We start from the raw sequence: 6556 nt of genomic DNA on the forward strand, positions 1-6556 counted from the left end.
CTGCTCATCTGCCCTCGTTTACCACCAATTACCCTCAGAGGTGATATAAGCTGGAGAAGAGCAGTGTGGAGGTGTGGGAGAGGCTTCTGGTGGAGTTCTTTTGTGCTGGTCAGTGTGTGATATTGGTTTAGGTATGGAAAAGGTCTGCTGTGTGTGACCAGCCCCACCGTGTGTGGCTCTTTGTGAGTAGTTCTTAGCTGAGTGGTGTTTTCCCTTAAGTGACGGCGACCTCCATTAGTTTGTTTGGCCTGCTTGGGTATTGTTACTAGCAGTGTTGCTGTCTTTTTCTGTTGAAGCCTTGTTGTTTTCTTTTGTCGAAGTGGTCACTATCTCTTTGGGTTGACCTGTCTGATTTATCATTAAAGCAGCGGTGCTGTCTCTTTTTGTTGTTACTATTTATATGATTGTTGAGTTAATTGATTATAATAAAGATATATTTTGTGTTAACTACCTCTGCCTGGTGTTCTTTTTGTTTCACCCGGATCCAACTGTTACTGTCCCCCACCCTCTTCGCCTAGCTTTCATGTGGGGACGTAACAAAGTGGGGGCTCATCCGAGATCGGAATGAAAGGAATTGAGTTTATTACGAGTGTGAACAGGTGTTTGTGTGTTGTGTGAGGGTCATTTGACTAGCTGCTGCTCTCCCCGGCTAGCACAGGGAGTGTCTAGCTGAGCATTTGCTCTTTCAATTCAATTTTATTTATATAGCGCCAAATCACAACAAAAGGCGCTTCATAGATACAGAGAAAACCCCAACAATCATATGGCCCCCTATGAGCAAGCACTTTGGCGACAGTGGGAAGGAAAAACTCCCTTTTAACAGGAAGAAACCTCTGGCAGAACCAGGCTCAGGGAGGGGCGGCCATCTGCTGCGACCGGTTGGGGTGAGAGAAGGAGGACAGGATAAAAGACATGCTGTGGAAGAGAGACAGAGGTTAATAACAGATATGATTCAATGCAGAGTGGTCTATTAATACATAGTGAGTGAGAAAGGTGACTGGAAAGGAAAAACTCAATGCATCATGGGAATCCCCCGGCAGCCTACGTCTATTGCAGCATAACTAAGGGAGGATTCAGGATCACCTGGTCCAGCCCTAACTATATGCTTTAGCAAAAAGGAAAGTTTTAAGCCTAATCTTGAAAGTAGAGATAGTGTCTGTCTCCCGAATCCAAACTGGAAGCTGGTTCCACAGAAGAGGGGCCTGAAAACTGAAGGCTCTGCCTCCCATTCTACTTTTAAATACTCTAGGAACAACAAGTAGGCCTGCAGAGCGAGAGCGAAGTGCTCTAATAGGGTGATATGGTACTACAAGGTCATTAAGATAAGATGGGGCCTGATTATTTAAGACCTTGTATGTGAGGAGCAGGATTTTGAATTCAATTCTGGATTTAACAGGAAGCCAATGAAGGGAAGCCAAAACAGGAGAAATCTGCTCTCTTTCTAGTCCCTGTCAGGACTCTTGCTGCAGCATTTTGGATTAGTTGAAGGCTTTTCAGCGAGTTTTTTGGACATCCTGATAATAATGAGTTACAGTAGTCCAACCTGGAAGTAATAAATGCATGAACTAGTTTTTCAGCGTCACTCTGAGACAGGATATTTCTAATTTTAGAGATGTTGCGCAAATGGAAGAAAGCAGTCTTACATATTTGTTTAATATGTGCGTTGAAGGACATGTCCTGGTCAAAAATGACTCCAAGGTTCCTCACAGTGTTACTGGAGGCCAAGGTAATGCCATCCAGAGTAAGAATCTGGTTAGATACCATATTTCTAAGATTTTCAGGGCCGAGTACAATAACCTCAGTTTTATCTGAATTAAGAAGCAGAAAGTTAGCGGCCATCCAGGTCTTTATGTCTTTAAGACATTCCTGCAGTCTAACTAATTGGTGTGTGCTATCTGGCTTCATGGACAGATAGAGCTGGGTGTCATCGGCATAACAGTGAAAATGTATGCTATGTCTTCTAATGATGCTGCCTAAGGGAAGCATGTATAATGTAAACAGAATTGGTCCTAGCACTGAACCCTGTGGAACTCCATAATTAACCTCAGTGTGTGAAGAGGACTCTCCATTTACATGCACAAATTGGAGTCTATTAGATAGATATGATACAAACCACTGCAGTGCAGTACCTGTAATACCTACAGCATGTTCTAATCGCTCTAATAGGATATTATGGTCAACAGTATCGAACGCTGCAGTGAGGTCTAGCAGGACAAGCACAGAGATGAGTCCACTGTCAGAGGCCATAAGAAGATCATTTGTAACCTTCACTAAAGCTGTTTCTGTGCTGTGATGAACTCTGAAACCTGACTGAAACTCTTCAAATAAACCATTCCTCTGCAGATGATCTGTTAGCTGTTTGACAACTACTCTTTCAAGGATTTTTGATATGAAAGGAAGGTTGGAGATTGGCCTATAATTAGCTAAGACTGCTGGGTCTAGAGATGGCTTTTTGAGTAAAGGTTTAACTACAGCCAGCTTGAAGGCCTGTGGTACATAGCCGATTATTAGAGATAGGTTGATCATATTTAAGATCGAAGAATTAATTAATGGCAGGACTTCTTTGAGCAGTTTTGTAGGAATGGGGTCTAAAAGACACGTTGAAGGTTTGGAGGAAGTAATTATTGAAGTTAACTCAGAAAGATCAATTGGAGAAAAAGAGTCTAACTTAACATCAATGGTACTAAGAGTAGCTGTAGATAATATTACATCTGTGGGATGATTACTGGTAATTTTTTCTCTAATGATAAAAATTTTATTTGTGAAGAAGTTCATGAAGTCATTACTAGTTAACGTTAAAGGGATGGTTGGCTCAAAAGAGCTCTGACTTTTTGTCAGCCTGGCTACATTGCTGAAGAGAAACCTGGGGTTGTTCTTATTTTCTTCAATCAGTGATGAATAGTAAGATGTTCTGGCTTTGCGGAGGGCTTTCTTATAAAGCAGCAAACTTTTTCTCCAGGCTAAATGATGATCCTCTAAATTTGTGACACGCCATTTCCTCTCCAGATTACGAGTCATCTGCTTTAGGCTACGTGTTTGAGAATTATACCACGGAGTCAGGTACTTCTGATTAGAGACCTTAGTTTTCACAGGAGCTACAGTATCCAGAGTCGTACGTAGTGAGGAGGTGAAATTATTAACAAGATAATCGACCTCTGTTGGGGTAGCGTTCAGATAGCTGCTCTGCTCTGTGTTGGTACAGGGCATTGAAGATGATAACAGTGGGTGGATTATATTCTTAAACTTAGTTACAGCGCTTTCAGAAAGACATCTACTTTGATAAAATCTACTCTCCACCGCTGTGTAATCAATTATTGTAAATGTAAATGTTATCAGGAAATGATCAGACAGGAGAGGGTTTTTAGGAAACACTGTTAAATGTTCAGTTTCTATGCCATATGTTAAAACAAGATCTAGAGTGTGATTAAAGTGGTGGGTGGGTTCTTTTACATTTTGAGAGAAGCCAATTGAGTCTAATAACAGATTAAATGCCATGTTGAGGCTGTCATTTTTAGCATCTACATGGATGTTAAAATCACCCACAATAATTATTTTATCTGAGCTCAGAACTAAATTAGATATAAAGTCTGAGAAATCAGACAGAAACTCTGTGTAAGGCCCAGGTGGACGATAGATGATAACAAGTAAGACTGGTTTCTGAGTTTCACAGCTGGGGTGGAGAATGTTAAGCATCAGGCTTTCAAATGAATTAAAAGTCTGTCTTGGTCTTTCATTAATTAACAGGCTGGTGTGAAAAATTGGCCTGTGCTTCGAGGTTTCTGGTAGTTAGAATGACTCGGGGGTGTTGATTCATTTAAACTAACATAATCATCCTGCTGCAACCAGGTTTCTGTAAGGCAGAGTAAATCAATTTGTTGATCAATTATTAAGTCATGTACTAACAGAGACCTAATATTTAATAATCCACATTTCACTGTTTTACTCTTTGGTTCAGATGTGGATACTTTATTGTTCTTTCTTTGTAATTGTTTATGTTTAAGTTGTTTGTTGCTGGTTTTTAGTTTGTTTTTTGTCTGTTTGGGAGCTGACACAGTCTCTATGGAGATGGGTTTTTGGGGGGGTAGCAGAAGGAGAGAAGCTGCAGAGAGGCGTGTAAGACTGCAAGTCTGCTTCCTGGTCCCAACTCTGGATAGTCATATTTTGGGGGGTTTAATAAATTTGTCCATATTTCTAGAAATGAGAGCTGCTCCATCCAAAGTGGGATGGATGCCGTCTCTCCTAACAAGACCAGGTTTCCTCCAGAAGGTTTGCCAATTATCTATGAAGCCCACATCATTTCTGGGACACCACTCAGACAGCCAGCAATTTAAGGAGAACATGCGGCTAAACATGTCACTCCTGGTCTGATTGGGGAGGGGACCAGAGAAAACTACAGAGTCCGACATTGTTTTAGCAAAGTTGCACACCGATTCAATATTGATTTTAGTGACCTCCGATTGGCGTAACCGGGTGTCATTACTGCCGACGTGAATTATGATTTTACAGAATTTACGTTTACCCTTAGCCAGCAGTTTTAAATTTCCTTCAATGTCGCCTGCTCTGGCCCCTGGAAGACAATTGACTATGGTTGCCGGTGTCTCTAGCTTCACATGTCTGAGAACAGAATCACCAATTACCAGAGTTTGACCCCCGGCGGGTGTGTCACCGAGTGGGGAAAAACGGTTAGGCACATGAACGGGTTGGTGGTGTACCTGGGGCTTCTGTTTAGGACTATGCTTCCTCCTCACCGTGACCCAGCCGCCCTCTTTCCCCAGCTGCTTGGGGTCTGCCGGGGAACAGCTAGCGGGGCCTATGCTATCTTCGGCTGCACCAGCTACAGGGGCCTGGCTAGCTACAGGTGAATGAAGGGTGCGAAGCCGAGTCTCCAATTCAGTAATCCTGGCCTCCAGAGCTGCAAATATGCTACATTTGTTACAGATATCATTACTGCTAAAGGAGGCTGAGGAGTAACTAAACATCTGACACAATGAGCAAGAAAGTGCAGGAGGGACAGGTGAAGTAGCCATGGTGCTAACGAGTCGGCTACGAGCTAAGCTAAGCTAGCGAAACAGTACAGAGACTGTGAGTGAATACTTTGGCTATAAATTAGGTAGTGAGTACACAGAAAGTGTGCTTCGGATGAAGCACGTGAAAATTATACTATGAAAGAAGAATGTATTTAAAAGTTGTTAATTAAATTGCTAAGCAAATAAACTACTCAGAAACACCACTGTGTTTGAGCAGGAACAGGAAGTGATACTCTACCGCAGAGCGCTTCCTTCGGACATTCGTTTTTTTGTTTTGCCTTTGTTATTTTCGGAGCAAACCCGGGTGGGGATTAATTCTCTGAGGGTAGGCTTTTCGGTGCCTTTGACACTTGATGATTTGCCTTTAAAGTGGCCTCGAGCCTGGTACGCTCCAGAAGCTAGGTCAGGCTAAATTCTGAGTAGGCAGGACTGGGGGGAGTGTGGGCAGAATTTTAGTTAATGGTTGACTTGACACAACACATTTTATTTTGCCTGTTTTTGGTTCTGTGGTGAAGGTGTTGTGTGGCCCTTTAGTGGTTAGCTTGTGTTTTGCAGGTTGTTTTGAGTTTTCATGGCCACTTTTGATATTTCTGGGTTTACGGCAGAGCCGTCGCTTGCCCTGCTGGATGTTTGTAGGAAGAGGGATCCACATGAGGTGGCAACATATTACGGGATCAGTGTCTCCACTGGTCTACGCAAAGCGGAGCTGAAGGCCGCTCTGGTGTCTGGGTTGTTGGAGAAGGTGGTTGTAAGGCGAGAACCCCCGAGCGCACCTGGTCCGGCTGGACAGGTGCGCTCCTTCCTGGATTTCGCGAGGGAAAAGAGTGTCCTCTTTGACCGATGGTGTATGGCCTGTAAAGCTGCAGACCTAGTTTCGGTACGGGAGTTAATTCTCATTGAGGAATTAAAAAACTGCATCTCCGAGCGATGGCAGTATATCTGAACGAACAGAAGGTCTCCACGTTGCAGCAGGCCGCGACACTGGCTGACGAGTTCGCACTCGTCCATGTTAAGCATGAGCGATGCGACACACTAGTGAAGGCTAGTGGTGAGCAAGACACAAGGGGAGAGGTACCTGTGCCTCGTCCCAGGTCAGACCGGAAATGTTTCTACTGTTTTAAATCTGGCGCTTCAATAGCAGACTGCGAGGCCTACAGGCGAAGACAGCCAGCTTTAACACCACGTAAGCCAAAAGGGATAGGGCTGATTAAAATCACTTCTCCTGTTAGCAGACCCCTTAGCACTGAAACTCCTGATGAATGTTTTAAACCCTTCATTTTCAAAGGAGCGGTGTCACTCTCTGGTGAGCCTGAAGATGAGCGTACTGTGACCATTTTACGTGACACAGGTGGCTCACAGTCCCTCATACTGGCCAGTGCACTTGCCTTTGATGAAAAGACTGCCAGCGGCACTGATGTTGTTGTTAGAGGCGTTGGAATGACTTATGTGCCTGCCCCCCTCCATCGAATTTGGGTGCAGAGTGACCTAGTAAGTGGTATTTTTCCTGTAGCTGTGTGTCCTTGCTTCCC

The sequence above is a fragment of the Aulonocara sp. 'chitande type north' Nkhata Bay genome, linkage group LG17, assembly GCF_057382095.1.
Source record: "Aulonocara sp. 'chitande type north' Nkhata Bay isolate Kocher_YH1m ecotype deep benthic linkage group LG17, A_spYH_male_GT1.1, whole genome shotgun sequence".
NCBI lineage: Eukaryota > Metazoa > Chordata > Actinopteri > Cichliformes > Cichlidae > Aulonocara > Aulonocara sp. 'chitande type north' Nkhata Bay.